Source organism: Pinus tabuliformis, chromosome X, assembly GCF_031772625.1.
Source record: "Pinus tabuliformis cultivar Carrire ecotype Pingquan chromosome X, CPIR1, whole genome shotgun sequence".
In the NCBI taxonomy this organism is placed as follows: Eukaryota; Viridiplantae; Streptophyta; class Pinopsida; order Pinales; family Pinaceae; genus Pinus; species Pinus tabuliformis.
In genome coordinates this window covers 951,704,855-951,722,715 of record NC_142308.1, presented here as the reverse complement: position 1 = coordinate 951,722,715, position 17,861 = coordinate 951,704,855, and the positions used below count along the sequence as shown (strand labels likewise).

At 41.6% G+C, this 17,861-nt stretch overlaps 1 protein-coding gene across 2 annotated transcripts in view; it reads right to left on the bottom strand.

Annotated features, from left to right (window-relative positions):
* Positions 1–17,861, bottom strand: part of LOC149142846 (protein OSB1, mitochondrial-like) — a 77,154-nt gene that overhangs the window by 40,314 nt on the left and 18,979 nt on the right. The gene's annotated exons all lie outside the window — the stretch shown is intronic.

The window sequence follows — 17,861 nt, the reverse complement described above, 5'->3', positions numbered from 1 at the left end:
CTAGGTCTTATAGCAACAAGATATCAGCCACTGCTGTCACTGTAGTGGCTTTCATCCAGCTGTTTAGTGGTGGATATTATCCCCACAAGGGAGGCTTCCCTACAGAAGATCACCAGCAAGATATTCAACTAAGGAGGGCTCAATGGTGATGCAAGGTCTAATAATTGAAGGAAAAGGTACTGGCCAAGCCTTGAAAAGCTGAGATAAGAGTTGCCTAGAGTTCAAGTACACTTTTCTAAGACATTTATAATGTAGAAGAAGGCTGCTATAAGTTAGATTTGTGAGATATGCAAATTTAGGGCACAAAATGGAATATAGAAGCTCTAGAAAATAGCATATAACTAATAGGATCAACAAAGGATCAAAGGCTATAAAGGAGGCAAGCTAGGGTTAAGTAAACAATGGTCTTAAATGGTTGAAAATGCATATGACAGCAATTAAAATCAAAATGTCAGCCTGAATTTTGGGGTGAAAAGATGCAATTAATTCTAGATTTTGCCTTTTTATGTTTATTGAATGCAATCTCTTTCAATAGGGAAATAACAAATGGACAATAAATTGCTATCAAACACAGATTTAAGCTAACCCTAGTTACTATAAATTTAAGAGAAACAAAACAAAAACAAAAAAAATTAAATGACCACCACAAGTTAGTCTAGTGCCTTCTCTCAATTGAGCAAGGGGGTCAATGATAGAGGAACTTGGATGAGGTGGGTAGAGGACAAAAATGCCTCTCTTAAATACCCTGGTGACTTTCTTCGAGTAGAGATTTAAGGTCAAGGTATGCATGAACCAAGTTCGTTTGATGGATGCTTGAAAGACTAATTTTGCAAAGCATAAAGAAACAAGATTTCGTGAAAGATATTGCACTTTTTAATATGGCACAAAGAAACCCTAACATCCAAGGTTGCACAAAATGGGAAAACGGGTACGAGTTTCCAAAACGGGCACGGGTACGAAACGTGACCCCCCCAAATTTTGGAAACGGGGAAACGCGAATATATATATATATATATATTAGGACATTTAAGAAATATGTGCAATCATAAAGCATATATGATACATTCTAATTTATTACATTATGATAAAATTGTCAATGCATAAACTATAAGTCTCTAAATTTACATCACATTTACTCATGAATGATCACATAATGAAAATAGAAATATCCAAAATCAGCCACAAGAAATTTATAATTTCTTGTCTCGTGCTTGATTGGGAATCTCCTCCTACATAGTCGAACGACCTTAGTGCTCTTGATTAAATACAAGTTTCATACCCTAGTACCCTACATGCTCTTCTATTTTACTTTTACTATGAACTGCATATGCCTCAAACTTCTATTTTACTGTAAATCAAAAGTAAATCTATATTGAAGGCTGCAATATATTCATTTCAGTGTTTACTATAGGAAACAGTAAATAATTTTGTTCAGTAATTAACAAATAGGAGACACGTAATCAGTGGTCGCAATAGGAATTTGGGCATCCAAATTTTCCCATGGTATCAGAGCTACAGGTGAAACAAGAGAACAGTGTCGGAAGAGCCCAACGCTGAAGGAGGAAGGGAGTTGGAAATTCCTACAGAGGCAGCAAATCGAAGCCCCAGAGAGATTGCGCAGTTCAGGCCAAGAGGGCTAGATTTTCGTGGTAAACCTCTCTCTGAGTGAGTCGACAAAGAGGTAGGATTTCCAAATTGAAATCTGTCAACGACAGTTCTTGGGCAGAAAAAACGTCAGAGGGAAGAAGAGACACTTGAGGGAATTTCTTCCTCAGAGAATTCCTAGCCAAGGAATTCAAATTCTCATTTGTTGAGCAGCAACAAGAAAGAGGAGGTCATTCGACTTTTTCAATTGGCAAAGATGGCAGCCAATGGATTGAGAGATCAGGATCAGTTGGATGGTTCATCCAACTATGTGATTTGGAAGGCAAGGATGTCGTGCCTTTTGGATGAACATTTTCTCAAAATCTACGTCAACAGTGTCGGAGCTGAGCTCGCAGATCCAGATCCGCTCAAGAAGTACAAGGGAGAAATGGCGAAGACCAAGAGAATGATCCTCGACGGAGTGAAGGATAATATAGTCTGTCACATTGCTGGCAGAGACACTACCAGGGAGATGTGGGATGCTTTGTTGACACTATAACAGGGATCTTTCGAGCAGCTGAAGATGTACTTGGAGCAGAAGATGAGATCTTTGCAGATACAGAAGGGGGAACACATTGATCCATTCCTCACTAAGCTTTAGGAGACCCGAGACGAGCTGGAAGTTGTGGGGTCAACACCTCAAGGTTCCGAGATGGTAACACTGGCCCTAAATTCAATATCTGAGGAGTGGCAAGTTTTTGTCCAGAGCATCTTGGGCAAGACGACTTTGCCAAACTAGGATGGAATGCGGGCAGCGCTTAAGCAAGAGGTGTTGAGGAGAGCCTTGGTCAAGTGTAAACCTAACGGAAGCAACAACAGGGGGTCGAAGCCCAAGGAGGAGGAAGAGAATGCAGCGCCCGCATCCAAGGTGCAGCAGGAGCAACGGAAGAAGAAGAAAGATGTTTCAAAGATCAAATGCTTCAAGTGTGGTGAATTCATTCACTACACAACACAGTGTCCTCTTAGGAAGAAGGACAAAGATGAGAAGCATGATCTAAAGGTTGTAAACACGAAGATCGAGGAGGAGGAGTTCGCCATGACAGGCCAAGGATCTCCAGGAGGGAGGTGGGGAGATTTAGAGTTGTAGTTCGAAAGGACTACAGTTGGGCAGGATCCTTGAGGAGTCCACCTCTCGGATCAATTCCTTGCTACGGGAGCCCAAATTAGAAGTAGCAGGATGGACCAGTGTCAGTTGGTGTAGAGGAGTGTTGGAGTGACAATTGCAGTGGCTAAGAGCGCCAGAGACTGAGCAGCGCAGAGCAAAGTTGGTAGCAGTGCAATTGGCACAGAGCAGAGGTCAACAACAGCGCAGAGGCTTCAAAAGGTCAGCGTAGAGACTAGCAGCAATCAGAACTCCAGCAACGAGATGCATCATACTGAACACTTGTTCAGTGATTTTGGATGTTTTTTCGTTGCTGATGCAGTAGCAGCAGCAGTTGGAGAAGGTTCCAGTGCAGACGCAGTATTGGCAATGGCAATGCCAGCAACAGCACAGATGCAGAATTGAGAGGGAGTTGCATTATGGATGCAGTGTTGACAGTGGCAGGGTCAACAGTTATACAGATGCGGCATTTGCGCAGTAGTTGGTGGACAGGATGTCAGACATTAGCAGCACAGAAGGAGGTGTTACAGAACAGAGTGATGCTTCAGCAGGGTGCACTGCTAGAGCACATTCCTCGCTAAGAGGGAGTGTTGATTTCTGGTAGCATCGGATGTGCTCTAAGTCTCAAAATTTGCAAGGAGGCTTAGACACGTGCATTCTCCAATACTGAGAAATCGTTTTGGGAAATTCCACCTGGAGACAGTTTTATTAAAATAATTAGTTATTTTTAATGGGACACTAAGTCTAAACTTAGGAAACTATAATAATTAAAGGGTATTAATCTAACTATGGGTGAAACTTCTAGAAGAAGACGAGGATCAAGCTAAAATGATCTAAGCCATTGATTAGAAGTTAATATGGGTCGTTGGTTGTCCAACAGAAAGATATAAGAAGAGGCTTGAGGGGAACTTGGAGAACACACAGAGGGGAGATCAGAAGTTCGATTTTTTGAAGCAGAGCAAATGTCGGAGAAATTTTCGATAGTGATCTTGTGCAGTGAGGGGCAGGGATAGTATCCGAAGGGAAATCTTTCCCAGTCGGAAAATACTCAACAAAGAAGGCAGAGAGAGATCCAACAGAGGCAGCGCAGAGCCAGAGACGTTGACGCAGAGGCAGCGCAGAAGCCAAGAGGGAATCCAAAAATTTGTTGAAGGAATCGATTGCAGAAGCCGAAAGCCAGGGCGTGAGATTAGGAGGTGAAAATCGAAGTTCCTGGGCAGCAAATCAATCAGCTGAAGAGGTGACACTGTCCACAGAGGGTGTGACGTTGGGCTAACGTAGTGACTGCATAGAGGCAGCCAAGGGCAATTCATTCAGTGGCTGGATTAGCCAGGATTTCCAATGATAGTGTGAGGTAACCTCACTTATCTCTCTGTTAGTGATATTCTTTGTAACTGGATTGTCGGGAAGGCATCCAGAGATTATATTCAGAAATTACTACTGCTTAATAATAAAACCCTCAGTTGCTGCACCGGTTTTCCCACACTGGGTTTTTTCGAGGACATTTGTCCAAAAATAACTGTGTAGATGTGTTGTATTTCTTTCTTGTTAAGTTTCTTGTTTCTGCATTTTATTTAAATGGTGAAGGCTGCAGTGTATTCATTTCAATGTTTATTGTAGGAAACAGTAAATAATTTTGTTCAGTAATTAACAAATAGGAGAAACGTAATCAGTTGTTGCAGTAGGAATTTGGGCATCCAAATTTTCACATAAAGGTCACAAGTCGACCTTAAGACAACTTCAAAACATGATAAATACACCAAAATAGCCCACATGTGTGGTAATAAATGTTGTTTGTGATCACACCATCCTCTCAAAATGGACAATCTCCATCAAGCAAGTGACAAAGAGGCTCATGAGTGCTCCTCACTCCAAGAAATCATCAAAGTGCATGGGTATATCTCCAAATAACTCCTCTTCCACCATGACATCATCTCCAAGAAGGCCTACATCACCCTTCTAGGGCACATGGGGGTGACATGTCAAGCTCTGAGGCAAGTGTTGGCACATGGCCATGATATTCTAGCCCTCCCAAGTCATCTCAGTGCTAATCATCATCAGTTGGGCTCTAAAACAAGGCAATGCCCATCAAACAGGGTCAAGGCCAACCTGGGGTCATATTGGGTCCACCTAGGTACATCATCAAACAAGCCAACGCCTTGGCTTCCTAGTACAACATTTCAACGTCTAGATGTGTAGTAAGGAGCATACAACCATGTGGAATCTCATCAAGGCCCAACATCCATCTCATGAAGGCAATGTTGGGGCTACAAGGTCATGTCTGCTCTCAACAATGGGCAAAACATCCTTTGAAAGGTGTTGGATATGTGTCAAGTCTTCCTTCAAAGGATCTTTGTTGCATGAGTGATGAACCACCTAAAACATACCCTTAAGATCAAGTGAGATCAACATCATCAGGGACAAAAACCATTAAAGTATCATTGTAAGCCATATTCAATCTTAGGGGCACCAAAATAGTTCACACAAACCTTACCTTCCAATGGCTTTCTAGCTCAAGATTGTAGACAAGTTACCACAATTGTGTTAGGGATGGTTATTCTTCTATCCCTATTATGTGCTTCCAACGCCTAAGGAGAAGAACATGCCACAAGTAGATCCATCAATCCATATGTACATGTGATAATGATGGTGATGGAGTGGGAAAGACTTTAAGGAAGATGACCATAACCATGGTACCAATTGGAAAGGGTCCAACATCTCTAAGTGAATGAGAAGAGGGAGCAATCATGGAGCATGAGTTACCCCTTTCCTTAGCCTACTTTTTCCACCCCTCTAGCGCATTAATTACATTAATGACTTTCTTATTTTCATGCATAGCTTAGGAGACCAAGTTATTTTATGCTTTTCCAATACCTCTTCAAGATGTAGCAATTTATCGCTCATCAAGGTTGGGACATTCAAGAGTTCTTTTTTAGATGAAGCATGAAATGTTGAGGAACTATGGCTAATGAGAAGGGGTAGAGCTCATGCTAGGATTTTTCCCACATGCTTACTATGTCCCAACCATCTTTTGCATTTTTATTTTCTTTCGTTGTGGCTTTATATGCTTTTATCATTCTTTCAGCTGCATCAACCTCTTAGGGCAAGTTTTTGGGCCCTTATTCAAATACAAGGATATAAGGTGCCAATCCCAATGACAAATGACAATCAACCCAAAGAATAGACGTGGATAATAAGGGGAACATGGAATGTGGTAAGTATGGAGTACCTTGGGCACGTTAGTTTAATCAATGCTTCGTATTAGTGCCTCTCCTAGAGGAAAGACCTCAGGAGAGGTCATACTAGACTAGGGGCAAAGGATAACCTCCCAGGTGGAGCATGGGAACAAGGGTACAATCAAAAGCATTCAATCTTCCAGTGTGGCCTGTGATCCATATTAGTATGCCCCAAAACATTAAATGAAAGCACATCATTACAAGAATGGTCAATGTACCTTCCAACAGATGACCCATCTTCCTTCAAGAAGCATGTTAGATGGGAGAGAGCACTGACCAAAGCATAAGTGGAGAGCTTTGATGTAAAGTTATCTATGGGCCATCGTAGGGTTGCATGTTAGCTAGCTCTCAAATGAGAAGAAAAACTCTACTATGGGTTACCCACTTTTGGTGGGTAACATGTCCAATAACTTCCCTCAAGGTGTTATCTCTTCTTAGTCTCAAAATAGGAGTTACATTATATCAAGAGTTAAACCACTTTGTGTTTCTACTTTTGTGGTGTCTTTGATCCTAGAAGGAGTCAGTCATCAACTAAGTCCATGAATAGAGGAGTCATGCTAATCAGAGGTTCAATCTAGAATATGTCTAAGTATGGGCACGCAGATTTGGCCATTGTATCAAAAATGCATAATCATTTGAAATCATTATTGCAGTAGTTAGCTTTGGCACGAATCAAAGTCGCAGTTTCACATTGTATCACAGACAACAAAATCATGTGTAATTTAGCATTACAACCTAGTATCACTTCCTAGGCACATGAACTTTTCCCATAGACATGCAAACCTTTCGCAAAAACGAAAAACTTAGCAAATGCAACGTTCTAACATAGTATCACTACCTAGCCACATGCACTTTTTCCGCAAGCATGCAGGCCTTTGGCACAAATGAATAGTTTAGCAGATGTTATGCATGGAAATCCAATAGTGATAAAAGATCCATGACAAATTTTGGCAATCAAAGAAACTACATTCACACCAAAACTTTAGGAGCAAAGCACTACCAACACGTTGTACAATCTCGTAATCACACCCTTCCTTATATATTAGTTCTAAATTCTAATACCAGTGAGAAATTTCCTATTTACAATGCCACTTCTAATAACCAACACACTTCTTCAAAACAATGCTAATGTAAGATTTGTGCCAGTCTTTACCACTATTACACTTATCATCGATATATCGCTAGTATCATGATACATTGCTTGTTTTACCCTGAGCCAATGTAAAGTATCTCCCTATATGCTCCAATCACACTTTATAACTAGAAATTTGGTCTTTTTCCCCTCATTTTGCAGCAAAGAGATGGTGGATTAAGGTTTGAGGAGTTTGTCACCATTTTCCATCGAACAAACACGAGAAAATTTAGTGATTTCGTTGCCATTAGCTAAGCTATTATGGTGGGACTGACTCTAATCTACCATATCCATATTCCCAAGTATGTACAAAATTTTATAATTGCATTTTCTTTCCTTTTCAAGATTTAATTAGGGTTTGCAATGCCCATTAGATATATTTGTTCTTTCCATATTTTAATGGGACATTTAACACTTATCTACCCTAGATTTTTTAGTTGCAGCATTCTTTTGTGTTGATTCCCATTGTTGTTTTGTGCCATAGGTTTAATCAATGCCTTATGTAATGCCAAAGCTATTGGACCCACTATGGGAGTATCATGACCCAATTAAGCCTCGTATTCGACAAACATTGAGGTGCAAGCTATGTCGAAAGAAAATATTTGGTGGAATCAACCACTTGAAGTTCCACCTTACCAAAATCCCAAGGCATGAAATGGATATTTTCCATTCGTCTACTCTGAAAATCGTCCATAATTCAAATCAATAAATTCTTTGTATTGCTAGGAAGAGAGGTGAGAAGGAAGAATTAAGGTTCAAAATTGCAACTAGAGCAAATGCAAGAAGCATGGGATTTGTTACCCCTCATTTTAGCAAGGGCATATATATGCACATTTTTCATTTCGCAACACCATTTTAAGCCCAAAGAATGCAAGGCAAAAGCCTTGTAAGCCATGTGTAGGCTACACTGTGGTATCCCTAGACCTATCATGGTTTGCCATGGTCGGTCTTACTAGTACCCACTCTCAATTCCTTTCCTCCTATATAGGATTGGAGGACTTGGGGTGGATCTTTTGGGACTCATTGTTTAGGGGAGCCATTCATTTGTAGGGCTGATCACACATTGTAAGGCCAATCTAGCCCATGTCCCTTGTGTAACCTTGTCTTTCCTTCATGTCTTAGTTCTTCAATATGGCAGTCTCACGTTTTCCAACATTCCATGCTTCCCAAGGGAGTTTGTGGATCCCAATGCACATGGCCCTAGGGGTCAAAGGTCAACAAAAGCTCAGATTGCTCCGCATACTTTTTACTTGGCATGCCTCTTGGAATTTTTCAGAAATGATGAAGAAGAAGAAAGGTATACTCAACCAAAGAGGGCCATTCTCCATTTGTGGCACCCATGGACTCTTTTGAGGCTAGAAGGGGTCAAATCTTGTTCAAATGAGGCAAGAAGGTAACAAAGGGCATTTACAATTCTTTTGCAAGACAACCCATGTCCCAGAATCATTAAATCAAGCAAGGCATCAAAGATCTACCAAAAGGGTCACTCTTCTAAGGGGATAGCCACACGTGTGAAGGCTAGGAGAGCATTTCAAGCAAGCTAAAGTGAATGTTGGACCAAGTCAAAGGTGGAAAAGATCAAATTCACTCAAAGTAAAAGGAAAATCATTGAGAAAAAAAGAAAAGGCATGATGATCAAGCAAAAGGACCAAGTTGAACTAGTCAAAGGAGACATTGAGCCTTCTAGAGCAAGGCGTCAAGGGTTTGAAGGAAAATTAAGTCAAGTGAACAATGGACCCAAGGTGGACAAGATCTGTCCATTGGAAGGTTAAGTGGGCCTATCTCAATGCAAAGCAAGCCTCCTTCCAAGTAAATTGGCCCCAATCAAGCCAAGTCAATTCTCCTTCAAGCAATTCCTATTAGTTTTTGGTAGCATCGGATGTGCTCTAGCCATGAAAATTGGGGGAGAGGCTAAGGCACATGAGTTCTAAAGAACCCAGAAACTGTTTGGTGAAATTCCACACGGATTGTATTTTATTAAAATAATTAATATTTTTAATGGGGTTACTAAGTCTAAACTTAGGAAAATTGAGGTATTAATGGGTATTAATTGAAATATGGGTGAGAATGTTCTAGAAAGCGAATCAAGTCAAGATTTAATCTTAGACATTGATTAGAGACTTAATCTTGGTCATTGAAGTCTCAGCGAGAAAAGTATAAGAAGGAGGCTTGGGGTTCATTTGAAATACACAGAAAGTTGATCAGTCAGTTTGATTTTCCTAGGGTAGGGTTTGTTAAGGAATTCGAACCGATGATCAAGCAGTGAGGATTAGAGGCAGTACTAGAAGGACGTAATTTCTAGTTCCAGTGAATATACGTCAGAGAAGAAAGTGAAGGATAATAGAGCCAGCGTTGTGCCAAGGAGGGCAGTGCAGCAACTGGAGGAGATTGACGCAGAGAGACAGTGCAGAAACTAGAGGAGGTTGACGCAGAAGTGTTGGGGGATAGCAGATATCAGTGCCAAGAATCACTGTGGGTGATTGGTAGGAGAAATCTCAATTTCTAAGCAGCAACAGCCAAAGTTGACGCAGTCAGAGGGAATTTGCATGTAGAAGTCACGCAGTGACTACATAGGCTCACGCAGAGATTGCGCAACGGGTCATCCAAGAGCTAGGGACAGGATAAAATCTCCAAAATCAGTGTGAGAGAATTCTCAATTATCTTCTTTAAGTGGATTGCCATTTTCTCTGGGGCATCCAGATTGTATTTAGAAATTTACTGCCAATAATAGAAACCCTTAGATCTGCTGCACCGATTTTCCCACATTGGGTTTTTCCGGGGACAATTGTCCAAAAACAGGTGTGTCAATGTGATTGTTCATATGTTGATGTTTCTCTTGCCTTTTAATTTTCAGTTCTTAATTTGTGAAGCCTACAACTGAATTTATTTTGATATTTACTGAAGCATTGGTGAATAACTTATTGTAAATAAGAAGGAGAAATAAATTAATTACTGCAGCAAAATTTTCACATGGTATCAGAGCAAGGTCCAGGCAAGATGGAAGCAAAGAAAAAGAGCATGGAGAACAGTAGGGATCAGAAGATTTCCGAATTAGCTTCCAAGATGGAAGAGGAATTTGCTTGCTTATCAAGTTTTGCATCAACCAAGGATTGATACATTGATAGCGGGGCTTCAGCTCATATGACTGGAGAATGAGAATATTTCTCGAGCTATCAAGAGGAACAGATGAACTTCCAAATCACAATGGGTAACAAGTCGAAATGCACCCCAATAGGCAAGGGAACCGTTATACTCTAGACGGCAGCAGGAGATAGTCTTCGGGCCACGAACGTACATGTGCCAGGTATGGGAATGAATTTGATTTCTATATCTCAATTACAAGATAAGGGATATGATGTGTACTTCATCGATAATAGAGTATATGTCAAGCATCCTAAGTGGAAAAAGAGGGCCCAGATTGGAACTCGAAACAACAGGTTATACAAGTTGCATAAAAGGATGGGACACTTATATCATGGGGCATTAAGGATGCTCAAGGAAACTGTTATGGGGATTTCAGTGCTTACTACCAAGCATGATGATACATGCAGAGGCTGCGTACTAGGCAAGTACGCCAAAGCAGTTTATTCCAGAAGCAACAATAGAGCTAAGAGTGTGTTAGGCTTAATACACTTAGACATCTGCGATCTAATGTCTACAAGAGCTATTTGTGGTGCTGAGTATTTTGTCACCTTCATAGATGATCATTCCAAGAAAACTTGGATTTATTTTTAAGAACCAAGGATGAGGTCTTTAATCGGTTTAAGGAGTTTAAGGCTCTAGTGAAAAACCTGATAGGAAGGAAGATCAAAATATTGCGCTCAGACAATGGCGAAGAATACACGGATAAGGACTTCACAGATTTTTGCGCAAGAGAAGAGATCCAAAGAGAGTGGACAAACCTTATAATCCAGAGCTTAATGGATTCGCAGAAAGGAAGAACAGAACTATTGTTGGAGCAGCAAAGGCGATGTTATATGATCAGAATCTACCCAAGTTTTTATGGGCATAAGCATGCAGCACAGTTGTATACATTCAGAACAGGACTCCTCACAGGGCTTTAGGAAAGAAGACGCCAAAGGGTGTTTTCACGGAAAAGAAGCCAAAAGTAAGTCACCTTAGCATATTTGGAAGTGTGGCTTATTGCCATATTCCAAAAGAGAAGAAGAGCAAGTTAGAGAAGACTATCGAAGTAGGGTATCTCGTGGGTTACGGCGAGACTTCAAAGGCGTACTGAATCTACATTCCGACCAGTAGGAAGATTGTAGTAAGGCGAGATGCAAAGTTCATGGAAGATAGAGCTTTCAAGAAATCTCGAGAGATCTCGTTTGAAGAACAGGCTGAGGATGCTCCTCTAGTCCAACAACAGGGATCAGATCTGGTAGGAAGACAGGTATTTGGTTCAAGCATTGTAACCAGTATTGGCATCTCCTCAAGAGAAGAGAACCCAGGAGTGTCACAACAGGTACAACAACAGGAAGAGGAATAGATGGAACCTCCCACCACCAGTGAAAGGACTAGCCAAGAAGTACGACAAACTTTGAGGGAAGCAGAGGAATTCTTTGGAGCTCCTAGAGCTGAGAAAAGGCAGTGTAGACAACTTGACAGATACTAAGCATTAGTAGCTCAGGTCGAAGAACCTCCTAGTTTTCGAGAAGTCGCACAGCACCAAGTATGGGTGGACGCCATGGTAGAAGAGTACAGTTCCATCATGACAAATGATGTCTGGGAAATTGTACCAAGACTAGAGAACAGATTAGTTGTGGGTTTGTTAAAATTGGCAACTAGGGCCAAACTCCATGAGGATCACCTTATTCATGGCTGATAATATTTTATCTATATTCCTCTCGTCGAGAGGTGTAGAATTGATCAATTCCGATAAGTATTTATGGAGATGTGAATTTATTTTGATTATGGACAAATTGTGAAAGTCGCCCACCAACTTATGTAGGCTCAGAAGCACAACAGACACATCTATTCATCATCAACGTTTGCATATAAATACAGGATGTCTCCTCCTCATTTGGATACACACTTCTCATCCATATCTCTCTCTCTTCTGCGCAGAAAAGAGTCTCTCTCTCTCTCTTGCACAGATAGGTCTCTCTCTCACACGTGGGAAGGAAGGACGCAATTTTCTAAGGGTTTACAAATTGCAGATTGGAACTTTGACCAACATTGACCAGCATTCTCTCTCTCTTGACTACGCAGTAGGTGATGCTGACTCTCCTTGGAAATCCGCAATTTTGGCACAGGAATCGAGGTGATCTGACCTCCGGTTTGGAAGATATTGACTGCCCTAGTTTAGGGCTGATGCCGATGATACTATTGTCGTTGATGCCGATGATGTTGATGTTGCTGATGCCGATGATGTTAATCCGCTATGCCGATGATACTGATGCCGCTAATGCCGATGATGTTGATGCCGTTGATGCTAATGTCGTTGATCTAGGGTTTGCTGTTGCTGATATAAATCAGATTTTTGTACTATTTCTCTCTGCTGAATTATTGAAGATAAAAGAAGATTTGATCAAAGGGTTTCCCCATATTGGGGTTTGTCCCTGGCTAGCCACCACATCTTGTGTCTCTTGTCTTGGCTTGTTTTTTGTTGATCGTTTAATGTTCTATCTGCACTTTACTTATGTACATGTGATTGCTAATCTGTGGATAATAATAAGAAAGATAAGTAAACTACTCTAAGCATAGAACATACCATAATTTAACATGGTATCAGAGCTGAGGTGAAGACAAAGCCCAAGCAAGAGCAAGAGCAATCACCGAAGAGAAGGTTGGCAAGGCTATCTAAAAAGAACTATGGGGTCCTCAACACTCTTCCCCGCCGAAGACAAGCTCCATGAGAAGTCTGACTATCACGGATGGAAGATGTCTCTCGATCTAACTTTAGAAGATCAGGAAGTGTTGGACCATGTAAGAGGCAATATTATTGAGCCTCCATCAAATGCATCCGTTGCTGCCAGGAACAAATGGAAATCCGAAGAAGTCAAAGCAAAGAAGATCATCCGGGACTCTATCGACAAGCGCTTGGTGGCCTATGTTTCTGAGCTAAACACCTCCAAGGAAATCTACGATAGATTGGTGAGTTTATTTAATGGCAAAATGCATTCAAGAAGAAGCAAGAATGGAAGAACAGGAAATGCCCACACTTAAAGGTCATCCCGCTGCCTTTTCTTCTCATGCTAAAAGAAGAAACAATTCCGAGGCTAAATCCAAAGGAAAGACTGGACCAAAGGGTGGAAGAAAAGGACGATGTTACCATTGCAATAAACCAGGTCATTATACAAGGGAGTGTCCTGATAAAAGGAACTCACACCGGGATGATGATCAAAATCCCTCTCAAGGCAATCAAAGAAATGGCAGGTCAAATGGCCGAGGTAAAAGGAGTGTTGGAAATCAAGGAAGAGGACAACCATTCAAGAAGGCAAGAAATTCTAGGTATGAATCTAACACTGTTGACAATAAGCAGGATGAATATTATCTACCAGTTGCTCTATCTACCTCTGCTCCTCCGGACTCGCTGGGAAATTGGCTTATTGATAGTGGTGCCTCAAGGCACTTCACTGGTTACAAAGAAGTTCTCCATAATCTGATAGAGAAAGAAACCAACCTGGAAATTGTCCTTGGAGATAATATGAAATATCCCGTGAAAGGTGTAGGCAATGTCTCTCTTAAATTGAATCAAGGTAATACAATCCACCTACAGGATGTATTATATGTACCTGATCTCAAAAAGAACCTGGTGTCCATTTCGGCAATGGAAGACAAAGGCTACAAGGTGGCTTTCAGCGATGGCAAGAGGTTGGCATTAAGAGGGAGACTACTACACCATACACTCTTGAACAGAATGGTGTGGCGGAAAGGAAGAACCGTACGATTGTGGAAGCTGTTCGTGCCATGCTTCAAGATCAAAGACTTCCGAAGTTTCTATGGGCCGAAGTTGCAAACACCGTCGTATATGTACAAAACCGATGCCCCCATCAAGCATTGGGTTCCAAAACACCTGAAGAAATGTTCACCGGTAAGAAACCTAATATATCTCATATCAGAATTTTTGGAAATCTTGTATATTTTCATGTGCCGAAAGAGAAAAGGAATAAATTGGGTGCATCTGGAAAGAAAGGAATCTTCGTGGACTATAGTGAAAATACTAAGGGCTATAGAATCTATGTAGCCGGTCAAGGGAAGTCGTGATTAGTCATGATGTCACCTTTGATGAAAATATGGCTCTCTGCAAGGTGAACAATCTTCCTACAGTGAGGACCTCTCAAGACGCTGACACCAGGGAACCAAAAGAAAAAGAGTATGACGAGATATTTGCACATGTTGCCAGATATACCACCATCCGCTCGATCATAGCCCTTGCGACTTCACAAGGATGGAAACTACATCAGATGGATGTTAAGATCGCGTTCTTGCATGGTTCAATCAAAGAAGAGGTCTCCGTGGAGCAACCTGAAAGATTTGAGACTTATGATCGAAAATCTCATGTGTGCAAGTTGAAGAAGGCCCTCTATGGGCTAAAGCAAGCACCCCGAGCATGGTATGAGAGGATCAATAGCTACTTGATGAAGTTGGGATTCACTAGGAGTGATGCCGATCCCAACCTTTACTTTAAGATTGAAGATGACAAACCTCTCATACTGGTGTTGTATGTTAACGACCTCTTTCTAACAGGTGCAAACCCTCTCATTCACAAATGTAAGAGGGAGTTGGCTTCTGAATTTGAAATGAAGGACCTAGGACTGATGCACTATTTCATAGGACTTGAAGTTTGGCAGAACCCAGGGGAAATTTTCCTATCTCAAGGAAAATATGTGGTGAAGATATTGGAAAGATTCGGTATGGTGGACTGCAAGCCTGTAACTACCCTGATGGAGCTTGACTTCAAAAAAAAAAAAAAAATTAAGCAATAGTGCTGCTGGACCTGTTTTACGAAATGCCACCGAGTACGTCAACTCGTCAGAGCATTAATGAACTCCCGTCCAGATATATGCTTTAACATGTTGAGTCAACATATGGTTGAACCTCACCACATACATTGGATTGGTGCCAAGAATCTGTTGAGATATCTTCGTGGCACAATTACTTATGGGTTAAGATACACTGTCGGAATACTGATGTTGATTGGGCAGGCAGTGTGGTGGACCGTAAGAGCACTTCCAGGTGCTATTTCTCCTTGGGATCTACTTCGATATCCTAGATGAGCCGGAAACAGAAGTCGATGGCTTTGAGCACCGCCAAGGCAAAGTATATTGTTGCTAGCATGGCCTCCTATGAGGCAGTCTAGTTGCAAAAGCTCTTCAGTGAGCTGTTTGGATTTACATTGGATACCACCATGATCCTGTGTGACAACTAGAGCAGGACCTGTTTATCAGAGAATCCCGTATTTCATGATCGCTCCAAGCATCGATATCAGGTACCACTATATTCGAGATATGGTTCAACGAGGAGAAATAAGACTCCAACATATCGGTACAGATGAACAGGTCGCCGACATCTTGACAAAGCCCCTAGGAAAGGTCAAATTCCTGACATTCCGAAAACGACTTGGTGTCGTTCAGATACCCTCTTATGAGGGTCAAGTATGATGTATTGAGCTCTGGGAGCTCCAGGGGGGCGCAGGTTACTTCTTGGAGCGACATATGACCATAGGGTGACTCACCATCCCCTGTTGGTGCACCTTGTACAAGGTAAAAGCTTCAACCTTCCCCTGTGACACCCCGTGGCGACTATGGAACAGGATGATTAGTTCTCCTGTGGGCCAGGATGATTTGTTCTCTGTGGCGACTATGGAACAGGATGATTCGTTCTCCTATGGGCCTGGATGATGTGTTCTCCATGGTGATTGTGGAACAGGATGATTCGTTCTCCTGTAGGCCAAGATGATTAGTTCTCCGTGGCATCCACTGGACAGGATGATTCGCTCTCCTGTGGACAGGATGATTAGTTCTCCTGTCGAGGCATCCTACCCATGTAGTCTGGGACTCATGGGAAGTACCTCTCATCTGATCAATGAGTAGGGAAATGAGGATAGGGACCACAATAGTACCGATGGATGCATCGTTTTATCTACCGTACTCCTTATGCTAGGATGACCTTCATTGATCTGGGATCAATGATACTAGTCTGGGACCAGTGAGAGTGGTACCCGCTATGACACTGACTTCGGGTCAGTAGAGGACTGGTCTGGGACCAGTGGTACACACTCTGAGACTGACTTTAGGTCAGTGGAGGATGGTATGATACATCCTCGATCATTTCTTCTTCTTCTTCTTCATAGTTCGAGCAGAGCAGAACAGAGCAGAGCAAAGCAGAACATAGCAAGGCAAAGTAAAGCATAGCAAGGCAGAACAGAGCATAGCAAGGTAGAGCAGAGCAGAGGTCAAGTTGTTCAGGGCAGTGCATTTGATGGATGAATAGTAGCGACAGTCAGACGAATTGCAGATGGATTTCTCCCTAGTTGAGAGGGAGTGTTAAAATTGGCAACTAGGACCAAACTCCATGAGGATCACCTTATTCATGGCTGATAATATTTTATCTAGATTCCTCTTGTCAAGAGGTGTAGGATTGATCTAAATATCATGTGATTCCGATAAGTATTTATGGAGATGTGAATTTATTTTGATTATGGACAAATTGTCAAAGTCAGCCAGCAACTTATGTAGGCTCAGAAGCTCAACAGACACATCTATTCATCATCAACATTTGAATATAAATACAGGATGTCTCCTCCTCACTTGGATACAAACTTCTCATCCATATCTCTCTCTCTTCTGTGCAAAAAAGAGTCTCTCTCTCTCTCCTGCACAGATAGGTCTCTCTCTCACATGTGGGAAGGAAGGACGCAGTTTTCTAAGGGTTTACAAACTGCAGATTGGAACTTTGACCAGCATTGACCAGCATTCTCTCTCTCTCTCTCTTCACTGCGTAGTAGGTGAAGCTGACTCTCCTTGGAAATCCGCAATTTTTGGCATAGGAATCGAGGTGATCTGACCTCCGATTTGGAAGATATTGACTGCCCTAGTTTAGGGTTGATGCCAATGACGTTGATGCCGATGATACTAATTTCGTTGATGTCGATGATGCTGATGTCGATGATGCTGATGTCGATGATGCTGATGCCGTTGATGCCGATGATGTTGATGTCGCTGATGTCGATGATACTAATGCCGATGATGCTGATGTTGTTGATGCCGATGATGCTGATGCCGCTGATCTAGGGTTTGTTGCTGCTGATATAAATCAGATTTTTGTATTATTTATCTCTGCTGAATTATTGAAGATAAAAGAAGATTTGATCAAAAGGTTCCCCCATATTGGGGTTTGTCCCTGGCTAGCTGCCACATCTTGTGTCTCTTGTCTTGGCTTGTTTTCTGTTGATCGTTTAATGTTCTATCTGCACTTTACTTATGTACATGTGATTGCTAATCTGTGGATAATAATAAGAAAGATAAGTAAACTGCTCTAAGCATAGAACATACCATAATTTAACAGGGTTCGAGATGGATCTACAAGATTAAGTATGTTGCAGATGGCAGCGTGGACACGTACAAGGCTAGGTTCGTCGCAAAAGGATATGCTCAAAAGGAAGGAATAGACTATGAGGAAACATTTGCCCCAGTGGCTCGATATACCTCTATCAGATCCATTATATTCTTTGTGTTGAAGAAACTAGGGAAAAGTAATGTAGTGTGATTCTTCATTACATGATAACAATTTGTGGAGTCAT